A 26,842-nucleotide genomic window follows, 5' to 3' on the forward strand; every position below is an offset into this window, starting at 1 on the left:
GCGAAAATTCAAAGTCGATTTTCTCGAAAACAAAGCCTCAAATGAAAAATTTGTATATTTTCGACTTCTTTTTTTTACCAGTTACCAACCACCCTGTATATCCAACAGCTCACTTTTTCTTTGTAAATATTATTAATAATTTTATCAATTTTTTATATTTCCATCTTTCATACAAGTGACAATGAATCATAAAAGTTTCATAGAAATCACAAAGATTAGGGGATAAGTATACCACTATATTTTCATATATGTATATGTATGTATATTCCCAAATTACATGATAGAATATGAATAATATTGAACAAAATATAATCAAGTATACAGTACCATGGAAATACAACAGATTACAATTTTCTACCTGTCACCGATTCATCGTCATCTCCTTTCATTCTTTTGACATATATAAAAACAAATTAACCCGTCTGAAATAATCATACCTCGCTCTTTGAATACAAAAATCTATTCAAATGAAATAAAGGGGAAGAAAATAAGAATAAATATAATTACTCAGGTATAATCTTCTCAAGGTATAATTATTCAGTTACAAATGATTCTTCGTTAACACACTACATTGTACACTACTTCTTTTCCCGGTGGCTGAAGCTAATCGTCGACGTTTATAAGGTACGAATTTTGTCAACGGCGCCATCGGAATCTTTATTGAGAAATTAAAATATTACAATTGCCATCACTAAGCTCAGCGTCCACAATACACTATGTTTTTCAAGTTTAGGTGAACCATCGACGATAACCACATCAGATCCGGACCAATACTCAGTGCCAACCTCATCCAGGCATTCGAACTCGCAACATCGGCGTCCAACGCGGAATCTCTTGCAGCTCTGTAATAAGAAGAAATCGATTAATTGTACGGATCAATCGTCACTAGACTACTCGAAAATCCAGGTCATTCAAAGAATAAAAGAAGAAAGAATTGCTCCAATTCCACCATTGCTTCAGCAAAACTAGTATTTGAGAACCATTGGTCAAATATATTATAACACTAAACGTACATTTCGGGAAGAATAATTTGTGCTATGAAACAGAATACGATAAAGTTCAAAGGTTACATCGATTTTCAAAATTTTATAAATTCAGGTGTATGACAGTATCAGTCAGCTCTTTTTCTGTCCCCAAGCGCCAAAATTCATTCCGACTACCATTTTATGTATTTTACAGAAGTAAGCCTTCATTCATCTCCCATTCCATCCACCAACATGCTCTCGACGTATTCTCTTCTAAGTAAAATATTGATGTTGAGCCAGACATCCTACTGAATAATCTTTTCAGTGTTACTATAAGGTATTTAAAACCAGGGTTAGTGCTTATACGTTAGATGTAATACTTGGCATGAAACCTGCTTATATTGATATTAAACTTATGCATAGTAGGATGTTGGACCATTGTCAAAATGAAATTACAATACACACAGTTTCACCGTGGAAAAGTGGATCTTTCTAGCATGTCTACGCAAATGATGGTTGGAGGGGCGAGGGGGAGGGGGAACTGTACATGCGCCAAACACCGTTACGTTCGTAATTTTTCACACAAATTTACAACTGTAGGGAAAAAATTATCTCTGATGTTTCAGATGTTAGAAATTGACAATATCGCAGAACGGAATGCTGTGTTCTAGATATTCTATTTTTGTTACGAAAGTGGTACAAACGAAGTCCACTTAAGAATAGTACAACAAAATCGGTTGAGGTTAGGTTATCATGCAGATATCGCGGCTTTTGCTTTGGAAAGCACGCAACTGCTAGTCTCGTCGTCCCTTGTAAACGAGAGAAAGATATTGTAATTGGTCGGGATTAACATAAAACTCGTCGCATGCGATCAGATGGCCTGAATGTTTAATAAACGAGAGTAGAGTGCGTGCTACGTGGTTCTAGCAGTTTAGGCGGAAACTAATTATTGTAACCGGAGCCGAGATATGTAGCGATATTACTTTCCTCGACAAAGCGTATAAGGTGAGGAGAGAATCGCGATAAAGTAGAACAAGAGACAGGAATTCTTTACGTAAAGCAGATCTGTCAACTAGATAGAGATCCTACAGCTATAACTACAGTGAATCCGTACTCTGGCGAATTGTCGTTTCACAAATAAAGCTTCTGAAAAACGGAATTCCTACAATATAACTGCTGTTGTAAGAATCTACATATCTGATTTTGCTGCCGTATTTGTCAGAACGTTTGTTTATCAAAAAAGCGCATCCTCTGTAATCCTCAGTAGCTTAACAAGGCACAGTTAATAAAAGAGATAGAGCGTTAAACGGTGACGATTTAATCACTGTTAAATAGATATTGGTCTCTTTAGTTAAAATGCCCTATGATTTATTTGCATCATTTTTTTTTCATGCAATTTAAAATATTTAAATAAACAATATTTATCAAATATTTAAATATTTAAAGAAACAGTAGTCCATACAATATAATTTTATTTGATGGTTATTTGATATTTAATATTTTGGTTTACATACAAAATTGAAATTATACTTTGCTTGAGGACAAAAATTCTAATTGCATTCCTAACATATACCAATAATTATTGATCAAAATAGAAAGAACTGCAAGACTAGGAAGATTACTTAGCATCTTATATAGCCTGGCAAGGCTCGAACGTTTTATCTTCCTGTAGATTTTCTTTGCTTTTAGACTTTCCTTCCATTTCTCTGAATTGGTGTCTTCTGTACACTATTTATAAAAGAAGAATAAATTACATGTTACATCCAAGTTACCAATCCAAATAATTTTAAGTAAGAAAAGAGATCTAATGCAGCAGTTTCCACTTAAATATAGATCCGACGATTATTTACGAACAAATAGTATAAATCTTTTAGCAATATGAAATTCGCAATATTTATTCAAATATTTATGTAGTACCGGGGCCAGAAGGCCTAAGGTATCGGCCGAACTGTAAACAATGTACCGTTGGGTCCTTTAAGTGGACAGTTTACGTGAAAAGGCTGCGTGACCTTGATCACGGGGGTTTCGGGATACCTGTTCCGAAGAACGGGAAAAGGTAGAGTGGGCAGAGCGTGTGGAGCGTGCGGAGTGGACAGAGTTTTTGATTGGGAAGCAGAAAGCTGCATGCGAGAATAGAACGACCCATTTGGATACTACATTTATATTTATAGTACGCCATTAGCAAAGAAGACATGTTTGCGTGCGTTATCGATTTTACGCTTTTGCCACGCAAACATGGAAATTGCGATTCAAAATTGAATTTGCACTGGAAACGGTTGACGTTCTCGACTTCACGTGCCCGAAGTGAACGGACAGAAGGATTGAGCTGGAGAACGCTCTTGGCGAGAACATAGAGGTGGACAATCTGATCGCCACGGTGACCGCCAAGAACGAGAGCTGAGATAAATTCAGGCAATTTCGCAAGACCGTCATGTCTCACAGGAGGGTGACAGCGAAGGCCTTGATGGAAGCAAGGAGGAGAACGAGAGCAACAACAACTACGCGGAGCAGTGAAGGCAGAGATACAAGACAACAAAGAACCACAGAAGGAGATCAGCCCAGTATTCTGAACTAGCTGAGAAGATGACGAGAGCAATACAGAATATACAGAATAACTGCCTGAAGAAGAAGATACAACGGGGCATGAAAGGACAACCCTGATGACTGCCGACAGGTTTTACCGGGGTTGTCTGTCCTCGAAGCAAAGGAAAAAGGAGGAGGGGTTTTTAGTGGGTATGGCAACAACATCCGCCCGAGTCCCACATAACCCAGTGATGCGGATCACTGGGTATGCGTAACAGCATTTTTCCCTTCTCACGCAAAAAAGAAAAAAAAACTATACACTCTATCAATTTTAAGTTGATAATTTCGTTATTATATAATTTTTCTTAGTCTAAACTGAATCCAGGGAGAAGAACTTTCATCCAATTACATACTTCATTAATTCATGAATTATATTCGTTACCGTACGTACAAAAAGAAAGTTGACTGATATAAAAATTCAAAGGATAGAATTTCTAAGCTCGCGATTGGAAACAGATTCAGTTCAATGGTTTAATTTGCCATTTAATTGAATTCTCTGGCAATTTCAGCGAACTGTGGGCTTTAAAAGTGTCCCGCATTCAAACGCAAGACTTCTCCTCCACCTTTCCCTTTCTTTCAATTCCAACCTCAAGTAATTGACCAATTAATTCGAAGATATATTTACATGCTTGCAAGGGATTCAAACAACTTCGTTGCGTTAAATTCGCAATTATAACCAACACGAATGTCTCAATCAATGTGCAGCTCGAAACAAATAAAAGATAATTAACTTTTCAATATAACGATTGATATGTTTGATGAAGAAAAATGTATGAATTTTTAAAAACGTCTCCTAGTACATTTAGCATTTTTATAGTAAAAACTTAGAACACACACGCACACATATACTATTCCATGAAATGATTTACACAGCTATGAGTCTAATCCTATCATATTATAAAGGGATGGACGAACTTTTCCTAATAAATATAACTTTATACAAAATCTTGTTTAAAAAAATTAGTTTTTTATTCTCATTAAATTAATTTAATATCAGAATATATAATTTTAGTCGTTATCAAAATTTTATGTCAAATGCGTTCATAGATACATATATAAATATGTCGGGTTGACGTTAAGATTTGAGTTAGGGTTAAGGGCGTGAAACGAATCCCTATTGGCGCTAGACGTGATCATTATGCAATAGAGGAGATATTTACTAGTGCAAATATGACTATGATGAAATTGGACAAGTAATCGCGATAATTAGATACTCGAGAAGCTAATGACAATGATCCTAGGCTCACTAACGAATCCGCGGTCAAGGGGATGACGAACTCTACTTTTCTTCAACGTCTAAGTTGTACTCAATGTTAATGCATGGGGCAATCACTACGTATCTGAGAGTTACTTGAATCGTCTTTGAGATCGTACGGGAGAGTGGTTCTCCATCACGGTAACGCTGTCGAGGAAAACCATGATGGGTGTGCCTAAGGGCACGAAATCATCGGATTCGTGGAGAAAAGCCTTCATTCGGAAAGTGAGGGAAATTGGCGTTACTGTTAATTGGCCAATTTCCATGTTGGTGGTTAGGGAAGCGTGCTAACCGCCCTTAAGAGAGAGTTCGAGAAGAGGAAGCGTCGTTCGTGAGAAAAATAGATTTCTCCTATTTTCTCGTAGTTGGGACGAGGACTGTTTGTCGGTTTGAAGGACTTTAGTTAAACAAATCTTAAGATTTAAAGCGGGTCCTCGGGCTAGCTGAACATGTACTGTGGAGACGCGTCGACATCTGGTAATCATCTTACTCAAAGAATAGAGTCTGCGTGTGGCGAGCCACGGGACAGAAATCGTTGAAATGCTTACCGTCGTGCCCCGTCCTAAGTATTTCTTTTAAGGAGAGCTATAGAGTTACTTCATGCCTTTGTTAGACAAAACGTTCATCCCTTGACCGCGACTACGTTCGGCGACTGGTTGTCGCCTCGAGCCCGAGCTCACTATCATAAATCTCAAATAAGTACAGTCGAATTGAATGACAACAGTTTCTTAATTCGGCTATGGTGAAATCTAAATTACAGTACTAGGGGTCTTCCCAAAGTTCCGAAGGGAAGGTTCCGGTGTTCTTTCATCTCCGACAAATAAATGTCTAATCCTATGTATTTATTTCAACTGAAATCTTAACTTAAATATTTATTAACAATATTCTGACGAATATGCAATGAAAGATAAAAACAAGTTTATTTCTCCTATAGAATGTCTCATGCTTCTTACTCATTTTATGTTTCTCGTTGTCAGTGCGTAACTACTTATCAGCCGCATGAATGCTAAGTTTTACTACTGAGAAACGAAGAGACATATAGATGCAAATATACGCTACCTCGCGTGAAAAAACATCAGATACATTAACCAGAAGGAATATCCGATACATATAAAATTCATAGCGTAGTTATTTATACATACGGAATATTTCTTTCTGTATGAAATATTCTTTCTTCTGAATTCTTATTATAAATGTATGTCCATTTCCTACCTTAAAATGTCTCTCCTTTGAAAAACTCCATTTAAATATAACGATCAACAAAATATTACCAATAAAAATATTAAAACGAGATGCTGAAAGAACCTTTTAATGAAGTACAAATGATTATTTCAACTTTAATTCTGTTAAATTTGAATTGAATCATTTATAAACCGAACAGGTGTATAAAATTTTATTGCGTAAAAATCATGAAGCTGAAAATTAGGAACGAATAACGAATGGGTAACCTAGTTTCATTAAAAGGTACGTGTACGCCGATCCGCGTAACAACTTCGACACTCCAATTATTATAAAGCATGTATCCTTCAGAGATTTTTTGCGCGAACGCAAGATACCTTTTACACGTGCAACTGAATAAGTGGAACGTGATTTTCAATATTTCTTCTTGTAGAACTTGTAACAACGTAACTGTTTCACGAATATTTTCCCTGACACTTTTACAACGATGCGTAGAAATCTCCTTTTCTAATTAATAATTTCAGCATTTCTCTGAACAGTTTCGTTGCGATTAAAAAATATACAAAGCTTACGACGTGCTTGTTTAAAAATATTTATATGGAACAAGATTTCGAATTTGTCGCATCAATCGCGATCTCAGCAGGTGTAAATTAATTCGTTCTAATGAACGAATAAATTAAACGGCTCGTGACAAAAATTATCCCTGTCCATGTTTGTCTTTCTAAAACTAATTCAAGGCGAGTTAAATGAATCGCTGTGTACCCTATTCGCGCAGCATGTGTTTTAACGACCAGCATGCAAGCGTTAACGGTGTACTTTAGTTTCGCATGGTTGTGCTAAGCTGGTTGCTTTTAGAATGAGCATATACTTACAAAAGGAGGTGAACAGAAGATAGCCTTGCACCATTTTGGCTCCGAATGGTAGCAGACGCAAAGGCTGCAAACCGAAGGTCCCGGCACATACAGCAGCCCATTTGAGATAACTTGTCCTTCGAAATCAGTACAGTTTTCTTCTAAAGCCACTGAAAACGATTACCAACGTCAATATCTTTGCCCCTCGACAATCGTACGCGCAGTTACGCTAACCGTTTTAACACCACGCAGCGTGATCGCTCAATTCGCGTACCGTGGTAAATTGTGCCACGACGTATGGTCACGATCATTAATTCGCAACGCGCTCAAGCGTGCTCGTCGTGAGTCATATCAGAGTTTCCTCTCGTAATTACTTGTTTTTCAAATAATCATAAACCAAATAAAAAAAACCAATATAAAAAATTACCTCTTGAATCGGAAAACCAAATACTGCATTATAGAATGTTATCGCGCAAACGAAACGCAGAGCATAAATATTTCGCAAACTTTTGAGTGTTTGTTGTAACGCTTTCAGTATAACCGATGAAATGAAGCGCGAGCACGTCGAACGGTATATTTCGATGAAAAAAAACAGGATGAAAAAGGGCAGCGCGATCGCGTCGATCGGTACTCCTCGCAAATAAATAAACGAAGCTCTATCGCGCTGCATAGCACAAACCGATACGGAGTCTTGAAACATCCGACACTAAAACGGTTAATAACATTACGAAAACGACCGTACCAGGAAATTTTTGTCGAACGGATCCGCATTGCGGCTATCACGATGCTTCTTCGTTGCATCGATGCTTCGTCGATGAGATTAAAGCACCGTTGAATTAAAGCACCGAGAAGCGACACGCGTCCTCAAGAACTACGAAGGTTCTACTCGAACGAATGAAAACTTTTCTCGAGCCCGGTGTGTATATACAAGACGTGCGAATTTAAAGTTCAGATTGTATTAATTGAAATAATTGGTTGGTTTGATCAAATTAATCGTTTTAAGCAAATCGTTTTGAGTCCAATTACCGGATGTCATCGATGCTACGCTGAAATGACGAAGGTCATCCAAGTAATTGATGTCCACTGTAATTATTTGTTAATCGCGCGTGGAATCGGAACGATTCGACCTCGTTCCAACGCGAATCGTTACTAAGGCAGAGACGGCAATTAATAATTGTCGCGTCATTTGTTCGATCGTGTTCACAAATTGAAATACAGCTGAGTGGCGGAAACCATTTATAACACGTCCCGTACCGCGTAGGTCGTATACATATCTCAGGATGAATTTTTCGTACTTCGCCGCATATATTCTCCATGTCAGACATACCATAAAATATTTCGTGCAATCGCGTATTCCTGTCTAATGTCAGGAATTCTCTTTCCATAGGTCTGCGTTTTCCATATTATCTATTTTGCTTATCAGTAAACATTCTTACAATTTGTGATTAATACTGTACGTACAAGAACGTTAAGTTTTTGACGTTGTAATATTTCACATGAAATAATAATGGCTGTATATCGACTAACTTATTAATTAATTAAATTCGTGTATATCAAGTTTCCTATCATTTAATACTTTCGTGTAACTACAGAGATTTGATACTATGAAATGAAATATAAAACTTGGTAAAAAACGCGCTTCGTTAGGAAATGAGGGTAATGATGCAAATATTTTTTGTAGCCATTATATAGAATTTCGATGGTATAATTAATCAGTATCAACTTACCAGCCCCTGACGGGACGAAAGTGACGAAAATAATTTGCAAACAGATGAGGATTGCAAGTATTTTCGAGTCCTTCATGGTTGTAAAAAATCAGGTAATGTTGTCGCTGTAGAATATGGGAAAATCAGGCGTTTCAATATCAGTTGTGCGGGCACTGGAGTGCGTAGACCAGAAATATCTGCGACAAAAATCAGAATACATTTGTTTTCACATGATTCGATCAATTTTGTGTAGGACTAAGCTGATTGAACCTAACACGGGATAATTGTCCAACTTACGACCTTAACAAGCCCGCTTGATTCTCTATAAGTGCTTGAAATTGATGCTTGTATTCTTTCCAGATTAACAAGCTTTGCCCTCCCTCCCTCTCTATTTCCTTAGATCGAGTTAGACTGCCACAACATATTATCTTTCTTCTTTTCTTTTCTTTTTTTTCGACCTTTTAAAGCCTTAAATCGCTGGTTATTATAGTGTATACATTCAATTACTCTGTAAGTCGTAAGTACATGTTTTACGTTATTTTTTATTTTCCAGCTAAATTCCACAAAAACAAGAAATATACTTCCAACGTGTTTTCACGTGTCTCTAGCAAAGATCTCGAAAACAAGTTGCGGCGCAATTTAAAACGACAAATAGCACCGTGTGTCTCGTTGTGGCAACGCACGCTTCGTCAGCTTTTTAAAAACGCTCTCTGTCTGCTTTTTTCTCCCTTCACCGCCTATTCGTTTTTTCTTAACGAGTGAAACCGTTTTTACGAGGACGGGAGCACAGAAATGACGTACTGGCAATTCTGTTTCGTGATGACACAACCAGCCCGGTTTCAGTGAATTAAACCTGGCCCCAAGCTTCCAATTATCTCTCCCTTCCTTTCCTTTATTTTTCCCTTCTATATCGAGTTTCAGGTTTTCTAAATTTCCATTAAAATCAACTATGGCTTTTCTCTATTTTATATGTTAGCCGATGATTCATGGCAAAAGCGTCGGCTGTAAAAATATTTGGAGTTGCAACAGCAGCAAGTGTGTTTTCTCAAACAGAAAATATTGGAAGCGTACTCGTTGGCAAAACAGTTCACGGATAGTTCGTCCTCTGCTTGTTATTTGTTTCAATACCGTTAGCAAATAAATTCATGAAACATAGTGGTATCGCATAAATTGAAAATAAAAGCTTTGCGTATACTTGGGAGTTGAACTTTGGCTATTATACGCATGTTATATATATATATAGAAGATTGCTTAGAATTTGGAGCTTAATAACATATCTCAAAGTCATTGACATTAAAGAAGGTGAACCTTACTTACCAAATTTCCTTCCGTCAAATGATACATAAAAATTGAAAAAAATAATATACATAGTTTTGACTTTCTTCCGCATTATAATTTGAATCACTCGATTTATTCGACTAAAGATAATCAAGCAATAACCTCACTTTACACGTATTCTCATCACGTGAAATAGATCACATCAGGGATTTTCAAAAGTCGATGGAATATTAATAGCGATTAATTATTTATGGACGTATTCTGCACGGTTAAAGCAATCGCCTAGTGAATTATCGAGTTCCAGGAATATGAGCGGTAAACAGGATTGCAGCTATAAATGACTCTCTAACGTGTATATTAGAGATGAATTTGATCATTTATCCTCATAATATGAAATACGCTTTTAAGTGGAAATCATAATTAACAATTTCTGACAGCGAAAAGTAAATAAATCGATACGTTTAAATCAATATTAGAATTTCTTAATATTTTTATCAAATATTTTTATCAAATATTTTAACATCGTAGAAGTGTCGTTGGAGAGAAATATTAGGTTGTTCCAAAAGTTTCTTTCGGTTTATAAAGAAATGATAGATGTACGATATTTTTTGCATTATATTATTTTATTCAATTATGTGCGATCCACCTTTCTCCAATTTAATATAAAATAACATAAAACAAAAAGTGCTGTGTATCTATCATTTCTCTATAAAACGAAAGAAAATTTTGCGAAAATATAATAGAAATTTAGCTTTAACACAATATAAAAATGGATTGTTATGCCCCTAGGAGATAAGAACAATATGATTAATATTAATAATGAATACGTTAACGTAACGAAAAGCAGCTTTTGCAGAAGGCTATAACCTGAAAATGTTTACTAAAGAATGATAACATGAATTTTCTTAAGTACCCCATTTGATACTTAATCTGCTTTGTAAATACTGTACGTCCTAACTTTGAAAGAATGCAATTTTAGCCAGAATGTTTCAAATTACCTAGCCGTATTGTTTCCTTGTAATGTAATTTATATTTACATTATCTCGCGTAATTCTTTCCACTTTATTGACTTCTAAACGTTAATGTAATATAATTTTTATAATATAATTTTAATCGAAGTTATTTAAAATTTGTAGTATCTCATCCCTACTAGAATAATATTAACAAATGTGCAGAGCTCAAGTCGAATAACACCGGCTCAGATAAATGATCATCAAACTTACTTTTGTTATCGTCGATGTCAGTGATTTTGAACCAGCCAACGTCCATGGCAATCAATATTATTTAGCCGGTCTTAACGCAATGTAAAAAGCAAAAAAAAGAGGAAGGAAGGAACAGGGAAGCAAAGAGATAAAACGAATTTTTCATTTTCTCGAAACTAGATCGAGTTTCAAGCTGCTCGTAAAAGAGTCTGTAGTCAATCCGACTAAATTCGACGAACCGCGCTTCAAAATTCCCAGAGAACTGTGATAACCATCGAAATTTGTACAATTTGTCGATTCATCGCTTGACTAAAAAATGGAACAAAATGAGGCTGATCAGCCGGCCTTTGAACTTCTAATGATCCCTATCGTTATACCCTAGGTTGAATGCTACGATATAAGCCGAAACAGCTATAAGTAGGGTTCACGTGATTGCCGCCATCTATTATTCACGCGTTACACATTCGCCAGACGCGTCTAACGGTTGACATTGTTTTCTATCCTCAGTTCCAACGCAATTACGTTGCTACGTGCAATCAAGTCTCGAGTGAAGCTAATGATAAGTTGTTGTTCGATCCTACACAATTACTAAAATTATTCAAATTAAACTAATTTAGTCTAAAAAAACAAGTAATTTCGTTATATATTTCCTTTCATAATAAGCCATGGTTGGAATATAGTAGCTGACGAAAATATTCGTATATTTGTAGAAACATTTTAGGGCTGTATTATGCATAACGGCACTATAGAATTAATACTGTAACAGAATTCTACTATCATGGTTATGCTGGTAATATTCGAAACAAATCTGAAAATCTATGTAGATGTTGTAAGATATTCAGTACGAGTACTGTGCATTACTGGTATGTACATAATCACGACGAGATAAGGAAGGTACTGTTCTCTATTGCTCATCGCTACCCGTTGCTAGTAGCAACGTACTATGCATATATATCTCGTAAAGATTTTAAATGTAGCCAACGAGACCATTTTTAATATTTGACTATCGTGACCCATTACAGTTTCATCACTTTCGATTAATTGAACACGACCCGCACCTTAAGACTAAAATACACAATATAAGTATGGCACAGAAAATCTTTTAAAATTTACGGACGACTATTTATGGTATTTAAAGGCAGCAAAGATAATAATTAGCTGCGGATTTTCCTCGAATCGTAGCATACAATATGGAATCTGATTATTAAAAATTACAGTGGAAATACAGTGGATTTCCATAAGATATTCGTGCTTGTGGCATTTTGGAAATAAATTCTTAACCCAAATGGACGACCTCGATACTCGAGAAATTTTGTGAAGCTGACGTCAATGGCGATATGTACTGTTGTTGTGCTATCATTTCATAGTAAGCTGTATTGATTGCACTTCTATTCACGGAATTGATTTATTCCACACAAAAGTTGACAACAATAATCGAAAAAAGAAAAATATATTACCGCCTTTCACATCAGCATACACAAGCACATAGGATTTCACACGAATATACACACTTGTAAATTCGACGAAACGATCAAATTTAATTATTTTTCGATTTTTCGGGCATCAAGTACTACATCAAACGTTACACATCAAACGTTAAAATACGGCGAGCATACAAAATGTACAAACCACTCTAAATTAATTAACTTTGAACGTTATTGATTAATTAAAAAAAACCACTGTTGCGTTGAGTTTTACATTTTAAAAAGTTGTTATCCGTTTTTGCTTTGTTTAAAACTAAAAACAGGACTACGTTCATTGTAAGTCGTAAATATCCCTTTTATTTATTTAAACAAACAGATATTTAAACAAACAATTTATAAATATATAATTTATTTACGTATATTTGTAATATCTGTTTTATAAATTTGTACAACCATTTATCCATTTATCTATTTTATTTGCATATAATTTTTATAGACTTTTTTTTCTTTTTTTCTTTTTTTTTTTTTTAAGAACGAAAAATTGTGATTCTATTTTAAGACATGTCAGGCTGAAGCGATACGCGATATATATTTCTATTCGGATTTCACCGTCGTCGTAATCGATGCTATTGGAAACGTTTCACGATAGACGTCTTACAAGCGCTTGCAATGTCCGTCATGTGTAAGGCTCTACCACTGAATCGCGGCTGCCATTTAGTGATTAAGGTCGATCACTTAGAGACGTTAATCCGCCATAATGGTGAGCAATACATCGAAGCCATTATTGAAAGCATAGTTACGCTTTAATTTCATCGATCTTATTCACAAATAGAAGTGTACAAATTATAGGATTTCCAAATATTTAGTTTAGTTAAAAGGAGATATGAAAATGACAGGTATATTCAAAGGATAAAACAGAACCGTACGATTGTAAAGTTTCAAATCATTATAACTATTTAAATTTGAAAAATCCTACTATATTTATACAATATATTTTTATTAAGAATGGAAGAAATTTCGAAAAATACGACAACACTTTTTACTGTCGTCTTGAAGCACACCATATGTTAAGCTTCTTCGTCGTTACAAATTTTATCGCGGATGTAACGAACGTTTCGAACATGTAGCACGCACGCGTCAACGCCTACATTTGGATTTTAAATATATGTTTTATGCATTAAGTGTATTAACTTTCTTGCGCAATTTCTTTCAATTTGTTACGATATGGAGGGTTTAATTACGTTTAAGATATCTATCTGAATCCTTTAAATTCGAAGTTCTTTAAAAAATTACGTTACGTAAAATAATCTTTTTTCCTCTTTATTGTATCATAAAATAGTTACTTAAATTCATATTACTTAAAGAATCTTCCTACAGAAAGAATAAAAAAGAATAAAATCCTATATGTTAAATTTTACGTGATTGATGGAATACATAGCGATGACGAGAACTAACTACAGACAACAAGAAACTATTAGCGAAGGCAACTGGTGACTATGAATGTCGTCTCTATAATATGTGGCGACTAAGGAGAACAACTACCAACTACGGATAACAAGTAACAACCAACTGTCTCGTTTCTAAGAGGCAACTAACTTGCAATTATCCTCCTTTGATGGTTTCTGTAGCGTGATATACGTCTTGAACGTAGTTAAAGAATATGGTCGCTGCTGAATGGCGATTTGACAGCAAGGCGATCCCGCCAGTTCAAAGCTTGACATTACAAGCTACCGAAAACCATTAATCTTGTTATTGAATATCTAGCTTTCAGAAGAACCCTTGTGATATGATATGACGTCATGACATTTTTATGACGAAGACGAACAAACACCGACCTCTAACGAAACAAATTTTTATTAAGTGCCGTATGTGGGTTGCAGGCCGGCCAACCAAGGAAATTTATCGAATGTATAAAGTAAAATATATACGAATATATTCGATATATCATAAAATGCCCGCGCTACATCATCTAACAGCATAAAGAAAGCTAAATTTAAGGAATTAAAAAATTGAAATACCAATTATAAGAGAGTTAATTAAATTCAAACCTATCCTATGGTCCTAACCTAACCTATGGTCTCATAAAGACCTATATTTCCTGGAAATTGATATCGTTTGAATTCTAAATTCTCCTTAGAAAGTATCATAGAGAAAATATGAAACTTGAAAAGTACATCACGCTGATGCCTCGATAAACCGTCGTGTCGATAAATCCATGTGTCCGAGCGATGAATTTTCCCCAAACAACAAAAAACTGAAGGAAAATCTTCTTTGAAGGACGTGACAAAGTAGGGGAAGCGGTAACAATGATCACGCGATAAACTGATGGTGTACGTATAGAACGAGTGTTGCGAGAGAATTATCGAGAAACAAAAAAAGAAAAAATAATCGTCGGCCGGCGCGACTATACGCTATCGACGGCCAAACAGCGACTGAGACTAACTGAAACGAACTCTGTCGCAGTATGAGCACGGGCTGCGTTCGCGGATCGATCGAACACGTTCTGCGCCTCTCCGCGGCACCGGCGTCAAAGCCACGCCCGATGGCTGCAACGCACTGGTGCACTTGCAACATTAACCACTGGTCCTTCCTTTTTCGTGTGATATTATACCAGCATCTGCGATGCCATTTCAAAGACCGCAATCAAAGCATTAAATGCCAGATTAGAGCGACGCGATAATATTATCCGAATATTCGTCCGTAAATGTTACCGTATAGATGTTTAATTAAGCATTATTATGCTTCGAATAATTTACTATCACATGTTCCACAAGAAAACATATGTTTCACTTTTCCCCGTAGTATGATTGTAATTTATAACAAATATTTATAATTTATAATTTGAAATATTTATAATTCACTGAAAGTATCTTCCTGTCACGATCATAGACGTAAAATTTCAAATTAAAAGTACCAAATTAAAAACATATGTTATCCCGAAACCAAACGTACGACATGGCGAATCACGATGATACGATAAAAATTGATCTATGTCTTGATTTATTCAAACAGAACGAACTTACTCGAACTTTTCCAGAATAAACGATTTATTCGATAATATCCGTCACCAGCTTCTCTTCCTTCAACGGTAACAACTGACACCGAAAGCTCGAGAGACCCGAACGGTGAGACGTACCCAGAAGCAATGCAGTTACCTGGGCAAAGAGTCCCAAAGACCAAGGACGTAGAAAATTTCGAGAAACGGAAATGGAAACTGGAGTGGCGCGTCAATCAGCATTGACGGAAACTAATAAAAATGGAAAAAACCAAACTAATTCGTTTCACAAATTATTAAAACGATATTATTCAAAATTTCACTGGATCTTCTCAATGCACACGTCAATATTTGTCGAAATATCAATATTAAAAAGTTAATAAAAAAAATATCTTCTTTCTTCATACCTGTCTTTCTCCCGGGCGGCGAAGGAATACTAGAATGTTCGAGAACAACGGATACTTTTTGATTTTATCTCAATATCAATTTCAATCTTTTTAAACGAAATACAATCTGAACGATGAAACGTTTGATCAAATAATGTTCTTCGTTCGATACTAAAGGAAATTGAGAAGAAACATCGAAAATTCGTTAATAAAACGAATTTCTTTGTTTCTGTGAGAAAATAAACTTGATATACGTATTGGTTTTTAAAATCAATATATCTAACCAATGGGCACACTTTTAACAAGGGTGATGGAACATACCAAAAATCTTTCAAGATGGTCTTGGCAACGGAAGAGTCGAAAATATGACAATTATAAATGAAAAATTCTAATATTTTACAGCTGACAACGATAAAGAACTCCAGATATGCTCCTAATTAATTTACAACAAATTCGCGTATATGATCGATAGCTGACGTCACTGTGTCCCACAGCCCTTGTAAAACGATAAGAATTTCCTGGAAAAACTTGTAGCCACGAAATGAAAAAGATGATAAAACTTCTAACAAGAGTACTGAGACGAGCAACTTTGTACTTACCCCTTCGGAGTAGGGAACGTGATTAAACGTCCGCGAGTTCGAAACTTTTGTAAGTCACTGCACGGCCGCTGCTTATGGTGGAAATGTAATAGATATAAGTACAGAGCGCGTGAGCGAACTAAAAACGCGATATAGGGGTAAAGAGAGAGACCGTTCCGTCCTTCTCTAATGCCCGCGTACTTGTACCGGAAATGTGTAACAACGGTAAACAAGCGCCGTCAGTGTCCACTAGTGTGCATGCCTGATTAAACAAGGACAGAAAATGCTTATATACAGCCTTCTCTTTCTATTTCCATGTCGCATCCATCTTACTATACAGTAGACAGGATTCGACTATTCCATCATTATATTCGCACCCTGCTTACGTGTGAACTAACATTGCCATGACAACAAATCGTTCGTCTCCTGTTTGATGCTCAGTTTTCAACGGAGTTGAAGGGAAACTTTATAAGAGAAAGGAAGTGACGGATTGTCTCAAAGTAATAAACGAAAATTCTCGTAACTATCGAGAAACGATAGTCAATACAAGGATATCATTATCACATTTAAAACTATTACAATAAACGGTGATTTATCGCTGCAAGGTACCACAAATAAGATATCTCATAATTTGCGAAAAGAGGTAAGGAATATTCTAGATTTTAGACTTTGGAACTTCCATGACAGTCATGAGTGTGTTTTGTCATTGATTTGCCATATTGCGTTTTTCACAATTGTTGTTCATTTTTTGCGATATTTTACACTCGCACATAGTATCTATGATTTTTTCTTTCGATAATTCTTATAATTATTGTCAATAATTAATTATTTATAACCATTTACGCTGTATTATATATCATTAAGATTTATCTTTGCACGTATCAAGATAGTAGATAACAAAATTATGTTTATATATTTATATTATGTGTATATATTTAGATATCTTCTTAGTTGCAATTTTTTCGAATAGTATCGGTGACCAATCGAAATAGAAATTAGTGCGGAAAGAGGGGAAGGAACCAAAATTTGAAAATCGACATCGGTAACTCAGTAGTTATAGAATAACTCAATCGATAACGTAGATTAACTAGTTATAAATGAAAATATATATAAATTCAAACTTTAAAAATTAGAAATTAAAAAGCAGAAGGCAAAAAATTATCGCCGAGGATTTATATAATAATAAATAGACAGTACATTCTTTTTGTCTGTCTTACCGAGAAATAAAACAGTTAATTGATGATTATCGTATAGTGTGTACTCATAGCATAAAATTTGTTCAATGAATTAAAAATTATATTTTTTAGATATGTAGACATTAGCGATGTATTAATCCGGGAAGCTCGTCTACCTCGGAAATATCGAGTCTGCGACAACGTCGACTTGGAAATTATTCTTACAGAATATGAAAATTATTATTACAAGATGAAATTCCAAAAATATCCTATATTGTGCAAGAAAATAACTGAAAAGGAAATAAAGACGAGGGAAATGACAAATGCGAACAAAGTGTAAGAATTTAAATTATTTAACACTATTCAACGTTCTCAACGTATTCAACGTATCGATTACAATATCATTCAATCTTCGAAGAAGTAGTAAAACGTGTCAAATCTGTTAGCAAAGAAACGAGAAGTGAGTCTGTGAAAAGGAGGAATGTACAACAGAAGATGACGGGTGACGCTACGGATGATATTAATCTCGCAATAACATTGACACCAATTTTCGCCAATGAAAGCGATGAATCTTCATCAGAAGAGGAGAGCTATTTAACATCTTAATGGAACAATCCACGCAATCAAAGATATCAAAATAGGCTCAGAAGCTTTATATAGACAATCTGGAATTATGGAAGATTATTGAAGACATTTCATGCGTAAGTTATTTTCGATTAATATACGTATTGTAAATACTGATTTCAGTAAAGCTTTAAATAACGAATTACATAACATTTACGGAAATTAATACGGAGATTATGCGCCATTTCATCTTTGTATTGTCGCAGGAAATCATACTGACAAAATTAAATGTATATTGGGACAACATCGTAGGCCTAGAGGAATGTAAATCTGCTATTAAGGAGGCCATTGTGTATCTCCTCAAGTACCTTATCTTTTTTAAAGGCCCATTTTCTCCCTGGAAAGGTATTCTGCTATACAAGCAATTACGAAATAGGGAAGACGATGTTGGCGAAGGCAGTCGCAACAGAATGCCACTGTACCTTTTTTAACATAACGGCCAGCTCATTGGTGAGCAAATGGAGAGGTGATTCCGAGAAGTATATCCGTGTAAGTTGATTTCCTTTGTCTATGAAGAAGAGATTCTGGAATATATCATATATAATAATAATCATATATAAATAGAATAGTTGTTTGGAAAACGAAATGATATTACGTTCGTGATGAAACAATGAATTTAAGGAATTTTGAATATAATATTTAATAAATAATAAATACATTTGTTAAATTGAACAGGTTTTATTTGAACTTGCCTATAATTATTCGCCTACAATTATTTTGATCGACGAGATTGACTGGATAGGCACAAATAAAGGAGTAAACTGTACATTGTCTGAACCTTCAAAGAGATTCAGATCAGAACTTCTTTCTAGATTGGATGGATTAGTATCTAACGAAAATTCTAATGTAGTTCTTTTGGCTGCAACTAATTGCCCTTGCTATGTATATCACGCTATTTCAATGTTTTCTAAGTAGAAAATATCTTAATATCATAATTATTCATTATCTTAATCTTAATTATTGTGTTGTTCGGAATATTCCTTCGTTATTATTAATATAACAGAACAATAATATTTATTGTAAATATATTATTAGGGACATTGATGCAGCTTTACGCAGATGCCTCGAAAAGAAAATATACGTATCATTACCAAATGAAGTTACTCGACTCGATATGTTCAAATAATACCTTAGCAACCAGTTATTAGAGAATATGGATATTGTAAACCACATAATAAAATCTACTGAAAAATATTCTTGCGCGGATATAAAATTGCTTTGTAAGCAAGCATGGCTGCTAGAAATAAGTCCAATGTGGGAAAAACTTGAAAAAAAAGAAACATCTGTTACGACTTTGAAATATGAATTAAAGAATTATGAAATAATAGCAAAATTGTTAAAAAACAATGTCACCTACAGTTACGGATGTGGATAGATATGAAGCGTGGAATAAATATGTATGCCATAAGAACATATTTTAAAAAATATAAATGGTTATCATAATATATATCATTAATATAATTATCGTTCGAAAAATTGTTCGTGTGCGTGCATGTATGTGTGCGCACGCGTTATAAACAAGTTTGAAATGTTCGTTCTACATATATGTATACGTGGTATACATCTTCCCTTATAATATATAATATGTGTAATCTGAGTGGTAATATCTCCACGTATTACATATGTGTTAGTGTATTTTATCGATAATCTGTCTTTTATTTCCTCTTATCTTATTAACGCATGTATGGGCGCGTATATGCGCTGGCGAAAGCTATGGGTGTAGACTCAGAACACATATATGCGTTTTTTGCAAGTATTCCGCATGGCCTAAGGACAGATATACGCGTTTGTCGATTTTTCCGATCAAGTAGAAGTAATACTATTACATTTATGTGAGATAAATATGAATGTATTCCTTAGTAACGGCAGTAAGCAAATGCCAATAATGTCTCGTTATAATTGTTTACCTGTTTCGAGGACAGTCGCATCTAATTATCGAGAAGAAAATGTGTTGTTTGTGTGAAAAATAAGAGAATGCAGAAAATGCGATGTCGGATTATGTATCGATAATTGTCTTGAAATTTTTCTCATACAACTGAATTATTAGCCAAATTCTGTTGTAAATTCTAAATGTTTATTGTAAATTTCAATGTTTAAAATAAATAATCAATACTAAAAAATAAAGCTCTTGAATTATTTAATCTCGTGCAAAAGAATTACTATAACTTATTACGCTTTGCGCTTTCAATAGTCAATCAACAGAGTTCAGTCTAACGAAGAAGTTCCCTCCTACGCTAACGAACTGTCCTGTTTTTGCGTCCAGGCTTTCACGACATAAATTAAAATATCGCACATAAGCACAGCGTAACAGCGGCTTAAATTTAAGTTACAATAATAATCTTAAAAAAAAAAAAAAAAAAAAAAAAAAATGTAATAATGCATGGCTATGTCGTACCGTCGCGTATCGGTACTTTTGCCTGTACCACCCTACAATCAGAATTCAGCGTTTATTCTGGAAAAAAATCATGTAAAAAAAAATATGTAAAAAACCTGGAATTAATAAACAAAGATTTTAAAAAATCAACAATTAAACAAGGGATTGAGATGACCAACCCCGCTCACGCTGCGAACTTCGAACGCGGAAGAGTCGAGCCGTGGCCATGATGGGTGATTCCAGGAATCGGTCGCGTATGGCAGGATCTGCCATGCTTTACCGATCCCAGCCGCGCCGATTTCCGTCAACAGACACAGTAACGGAGATATTTGGAACAGAAGCAGCCGCATATTCGTCTATCTGAAATTAAAGAGATGATTTCATGTAGAAGATACAAATTTGTTCCCTGATATTGAAATGCCGAACACGAGGAAAATGAGACATGCAAATGACAAAGTCGATGATCAATAGGAAGATAACATAAACAATTGTAGATTGCAAGGAAAATTTTGAAAAATGATACGTGTTCTAATAATAGAATATAAATAATAAAAAGGAGAATGTAATTGCCATTCTTCTATGTATTTTAATTTATGAGACGTAACTTCTGAATGACCTGTAATGCCCGTTTCCGCGGCATTATGCGCCGAGTTCCGGACTACGCGTAGATCCGGTAGCGCGATTGTTCACTCGACTACATTTACCATAGCGAAATCGAACCTCCCGCGAAATCGAACTAGAATTCGACCCGACACGCGTACGCGCCCAACCACTGAAAGTTCAACGCACCAGTACCGTCAGACGATTCGAAACTTGTGAATCATCTGCTAACGATACGTATCCACCGTCAAAATTTTTCATTGCAATAATTTTTCATAACGTTGCAACGATCGCTATATTTTCAATATACATGTATGATCGTAATAAAGAGTGTCTACTCTTCTTAGACTGTTATTTGTACAACATTATACGGAAATGTATGTTTTACGTGATATGGCTTCTCTCGACGCGTGGATCCATTGGGAAAACTGCTATATTTATGGTAACTTAATCGTTACAATAACATAAGAACACGTAGAACCGACTCAAAGTTGTAAAAACATGCTTGATACAACTCAAGTGTATTATATACGTTTGAAGCATCACCGCCCATTACTACACCATCAACATCAATCATGTTCTACACCACGGTCATTCTTCTGCAAAAGCGATAATTAAAAGAGAAAGAGAAAGAAGAATTACTGCACAAACTTCGACAACCATGGGACTTCCGTATACATATACAACAATAAGATCACCGTGAAATTGTCTTATCTTGTTCTTTTAATCGCGAAAAATCTGTCCGTAAGTTCGTGGACCGTGTCGAACAGAACGCTATATACGAGGTAGAACGGGTTTTTGTCCGACTGTTGCACGGTTAAGAGCACGACGAGCAACATTGTTCGTGGCGATAAAATGAAGGTAAAAAAATGCAACGAGGAAACAAAGGATAGAACGTCTAGACATAGCGGAACAAATCTTCGGCAGGAAGATCTTCTCCGTTAACATCGACTCCGCACAGTTACGCTCGCTCTTTTACAGTTAGCCTCGCGGACCTGTCTTAATTTGTAACTACGTTTCGGGACATCCTCAACACGTTCCCCAACGCGTAGGTTTCATACGACAAATTCAATGTCATAGTGGTTTAAGTCGTAATTCCGAATGTTTGAATTCATTTTTACTCTCAAACATATCTTCCCTTTGGTTTCAGAACCGATTAAGTCGTAACTTTATTCTCTACCATTTCTGTTTCCACGGTTTGAACAGATGTAATCTATTTTTACGGTAATAAACACAGAAGATTATTTGATGAAAACTGGCAATGGCCTAACTTACACCACTATGATTCTCAACCCTGTTTTCCAAATTGTGTTATATAATATTTTATGAAATGTTGGTGCCATACAGGATGAAACGATCTTAGGCGAATCAAACATCTTATTTTCCCTTACGCCATTCAAATTATAAAATATGCAAACTTTTTAACATTTAACTCCGCTGTCTCATTATGTCGATTCCGTCAACTGTACGTATGCTGATGAACAGTAGTTAATTGTCGGTTTCACGATGGGATTTCGAAGAGGAAATTGGATAACGGATAGGTGAGGGGTTCTGAAGTAGGATAAGAACGTAATTGTAACTCGACTTTTGATGATTTATTGCCTAGCTAGCGGGATCGAGAGCGTGACTGGTGATGTAAGATACTGAGGAAAGTTAATTAAACTTAGCTTCATTACGTAGAGTAAATAAGATGTTTGATTGCAGTAGAAATTGTCACATATTTGATAAATGTTAGATTTCTATATATAAGAAAAATGTATAAAAGATATATAAGAGTATAAGACTATTTCTAAGAAAGGTAAATTATGGGTTTTTCATCAAATGTTTGAATCAACTTTGTTAAAGCATTCCCTAATTTAACCATTTAGACGTTAACTATCGAGAAACCGGTCCAGTGTGTCGTATATCTCATCATTTACATAGGAACAAAATCTCCACGTTCAGGCTGTACAGTTAATTGAAATTAAAGGCAAACACTGTAACTCTGGCACAACTGTCCTTATTTTCGCAACTAATTACCATTTGTCCCATTTCATTAAAACTTTTTAACAGCCGGTAAATAAATCGATGGAATTTCCTCGGTTCAATTTATGAGTGATGAAAATCAAAATTACTTAAAAGTACCATTCCTCGATATCTCCAAAAACATGTCATTTCTAACCGTATAATAATCTATAAGCAGAGAAATGTCAATGAAAATTTAAGACGAAAAAGAGGTAAATTTACCTGAATTCCAGAGCGCGGCCGGCTTTCAAATGTCGTTGACTGTTTAGAGTTACCACGCTTACTACGGTCCGTGAACTACGGCTTCCCGGTTTACCCCGGCTTCGTATCTGCATACCGTGTGCTGTTGTCGCCGCTAAAACACGCTCACCCCTCTACTCGCGGACTTAACTACTGTTCTCAATTGGTCGCTGTTTTTAACTGTAGTTCTTGTTCCGAAAGATAGGTAAATGGCTTCCTCTATGATCTACGAGCCAACACAATCAAAGATGATCGTTTAAAGTAGCTTATAGGAACAGGCAGACTACGGGCACATTTACGCTCCGATCGTGTGTAGAACGCTAAAAGGTAGAATTCTGAAAACTGTAGAACAAACGAGCGATAGTATTGCTAAAAAGACAAGTTAAGAGTACATAAATATGTAGTAAGAGGAAAGAAAAGATCTTCAACTGACAAACAAGTAATTGTGTCTATCATCATTTCGTCAATGCGATTAAGGATAGTTATATACATTTATACATTACATTCTAAGAGTTACAGTTGCATGAAACAAAGGAGAGAGTGATGGGAGCAACTTACCTGCTCATTTATCCTCTGCACGTTCGGAGATGCGCATTAACATTATCATAATCGCTCAGTTGAATTATGCTTGTATTAGTATGTTTTATCTTCTTCGTTAATACATAAGAAGTACTTCAATATCGAAATAATCTGTGAAATCTAAGTTATATATAAATATATATACTTTCAATGTGATTATCAATAGTTTAGTTTATTTAATTCAACATATGTATATTTTCATGAAAACAAAAGTACGTCAAATTTTAACGAGCAATAGCTTTCGTTTTACATCTCTATACGGTAATTTGCAGGATGCAAAAAGAAAAATAGAGAGTCTGATCTGAAAATAGAATGATCTTGAATAAATTGTAAAGGACATAATAGCGCTGTCATGCGCTATGGTGCATAAACTAGGGTAGAATTAAAAGCGTAGTAGAATGTAGATCGTTAACAAATAAAAATTAATCTAGGTGTTATTAAAGAAATTTGTTTCACCTTTTAAACTTTTTGATGATTGGTTTACTTTGAATATTTTGCATATTTTTGCATATCATGAGCATTTTGTACATTTCCATACATTCAAATTTTCTATGAATATAAAATGATCCGCACTCTACTTCATAGTATACTCTATACGTTTAAAATGCTCCATTAGAAGCTTAAATCTATCAAAATACAGCTCCTAAGGAAATGTGAACTTGCACATGAACACATAATATGGATTTTCTGATTGAAACGTATAGACAGGTATATACTAGCATAAGCCACCTTCGGCATTTGACTGCATGGTGCAGCACTACTCTCTCTGGGATATCCTAGCCACTTTCGGCATTTGGCCGTATGGTGCAGCACTAGCTCTGTAACATAGAAAACCATAGGCGTCAGTTCTTCTTATTTCCTCTCTCATATATGTTTACTTTAATGTCACTTATTCAGGCGCTTGATATATTGTCGGAATGAAATTTTAGTAATGTGCAAGTAATTGTGAGTAGATTAATAAAGTATAATAAGATATTAGATTCATGTACATAGTTTCAAGTGACATCAATCTTTATGTCTAGTATATACATGTGTATTGATCTATAAGTCAGTGTTAAAATAACAAACAAATGGCAGAAGAAGGAAAGAAGATTTCCTTCGGTTTTGCAAAATCTATTAAGAAATCTATTAAGAAAAAATGCTATTCCACAAGAAAAAAAGAAAGTTGATTACATTGAATGCCTTGATGAGAAAGGTATTAAAGTAATAGGGTGAGTTCAAAAAGTAAAATTTATAATCAAGAAACATATAACCTCAACCTAACCTATAAAAATCACCAATAGCGGAATATATATATTTGAAAACAATTTTTTTATTTCAGTGAGGAAGAAAAAAAGGATGAACCTCTAATTATTCCATTACTAGGTTCAAAAACCTGGCATGATAGAATTCTTAATAAAATAGATGCAGACATTTTCCTTCCGAAGGCAGATAAGGAAAAGGTAGGAGACGCTAGTGTTAACGAGGCAAAATCAAAGCTATCTAATGGAAAAGCATCGCCAATAATATCAATAAAGAAAGAGCCAGTTGAAGATAGTGAAAATAAAGTTGTTACTTTAGAAGAGCAAGCGGCGGAAGAAATCATTGAGGAACTTAAGTCAAAGAATGAACATGAAACTAAAACAAATGATTTAACTTTACCTTTAGTAGAAGATGAATCATTAAGAGGCAAAGAACAGGTACGTTATCAACATATTGATGTGCAATGCACAGATGTATTACATTTGCATATTATAAATATTGTTTTTTATTTTTCAGTCTACGTTAGAAGGTTATGAAAAAATTCCTATTGATGCTTTTGGTGTAGCAATGTTACGGGGAATGGGATGGCAACCAGGAAAGGGAAGTGGTGGAAATGAAAAGTATGAATTTTACTCTAGATTAAATTAATTATATGTGTTTAATACATCACTTATTGGAAAGTAAACAGAGAACATCATTTTTTATTTCACAATCGTTTATTCTAACTATTACAGATTAGTAGCAGCTGTCATACCAGAATTACGACCAAAAGGTATGAAACTACAGATACCAAAAATACAGATTCCTAAAAAGAAGAGGAAGAAGTTAAAATCGAGAAAGGAACATTTGTGAAAATTATAGCTGGAAAACAAAGTAATAATTATGGTCAAATAGAAGGATTCGATGATGATGCAGGAAGGCTCATAATAAAACTAGCTCTTGGTGGAAATATAATATCTGTAAATGAATTTATTGTACAGCCAGTGACTAAATCAGAATATTCTAAGAACTCAAAAGTTCTAAGTTAGTATGAAGTGTTAGTTTTTCATTAAGGGACTTTTAAGAAAATAAATTTGAATTGACATATACATATAAAGACATAATCAGGCATGTAGAAAAACTAATTCAAGAGTTCCTGTAAGTGTGTTGTTGCATGCAATTTTTTAAAGGTCCCTTCTAATTTGATATAAAATATGATAACTGTAGATCGGTCCGTCGTGTCCAGTAGTTGGGTGACTAGTGGGTTGTGGTGGTTGTTGACTCTTGTGTTATATCTGCTTCTGGACTTGTGTATTTCATCTTTGACTGTAGGTATCTTGAGGTCACGGTGGATTGTTTCGTTGGTAACATACCAGGGTGCACTTGATAGGGATCTTAGCGTTTTCGATTGGAAGCGTTGGAGTATTTCAATGTTGGAATTACTTGCTGTTCCCCATAGTTGGATTCCGTAGGTCCAGACAGGTTTTATTACGGCCTTGTAGAGGATTATTTTGTTCTGTATGTTTAGTTTGGAGCGTCGGCCCGTGAACCAATAGAATTTTCTTAATTTTTCCTTTAGTTGCTTTGTTTTTTCTGAGATATGTTTTTTCCAAGTTAGCCTCC

The 26,842-nt window shown here is 35.0% G+C and overlaps 4 long non-coding RNA genes across 6 annotated transcripts; 1 reads left to right on the forward strand and 3 right to left on the reverse strand.

Moving 5' to 3' along the window:
• Nucleotides 1–215: 215 nt before the first annotated feature.
• LOC126927197 (uncharacterized) lies at nt 216–7,356 on the reverse strand. The gene is made up of 2 exons (XR_007715278.1): nt 6,855–7,356; nt 216–842 (listed from the first exon to the last, which is right to left on the reverse strand). It is a non-coding gene; the product is annotated as an uncharacterized LOC126927197 (long non-coding RNA).
• Nucleotides 7,357–17,815: 10,459 nt separating this feature from the next.
• On the forward strand, nt 17,816–18,183 carry LOC126927201 (uncharacterized). The gene is made up of 2 exons (XR_007715281.1): nt 17,816–17,913; nt 18,024–18,183. It is a non-coding gene; the product is annotated as an uncharacterized LOC126927201 (long non-coding RNA).
• Nucleotides 18,135–18,557, reverse strand: LOC126927173 (uncharacterized). The gene is made up of 2 exons (XR_007715251.1): nt 18,359–18,557; nt 18,135–18,242 (listed from the first exon to the last, which is right to left on the reverse strand). It is a non-coding gene; the product is annotated as an uncharacterized LOC126927173 (long non-coding RNA).
• A 60-nt stretch (nt 18,558–18,617) lies between these two features.
• LOC126927168 (uncharacterized) lies at nt 18,618–24,678 on the reverse strand. 3 transcript variants are annotated; one of them, XR_007715237.1, is made up of 5 exons: nt 24,455–24,678; nt 23,978–24,299; nt 23,402–23,761; nt 20,755–20,935; nt 18,618–18,979 (listed from the first exon to the last, which is right to left on the reverse strand). It is a non-coding gene; the product is annotated as an uncharacterized LOC126927168 (long non-coding RNA). The 3 variants fall into 3 exon arrangements; XR_007715236.1 differs by lacking the exon at nt 20,755–20,935 and having other exon boundaries at nt 18,618–18,709; nt 24,455–24,676; XR_007715238.1 differs by lacking the exons at nt 18,618–18,979; nt 20,755–20,935 and adding an exon at nt 23,333–23,347 and having other exon boundaries at nt 24,455–24,676.
• Between the last annotated feature and the right edge of the window lie 2,164 nt (nt 24,679–26,842).

The sequence above is a fragment of the Bombus affinis genome, unplaced genomic scaffold, assembly GCF_024516045.1.
Source record: "Bombus affinis isolate iyBomAffi1 unplaced genomic scaffold, iyBomAffi1.2 ctg00000078.1, whole genome shotgun sequence".
In the NCBI taxonomy this organism is placed as follows: domain Eukaryota; kingdom Metazoa; phylum Arthropoda; class Insecta; order Hymenoptera; family Apidae; genus Bombus; species Bombus affinis.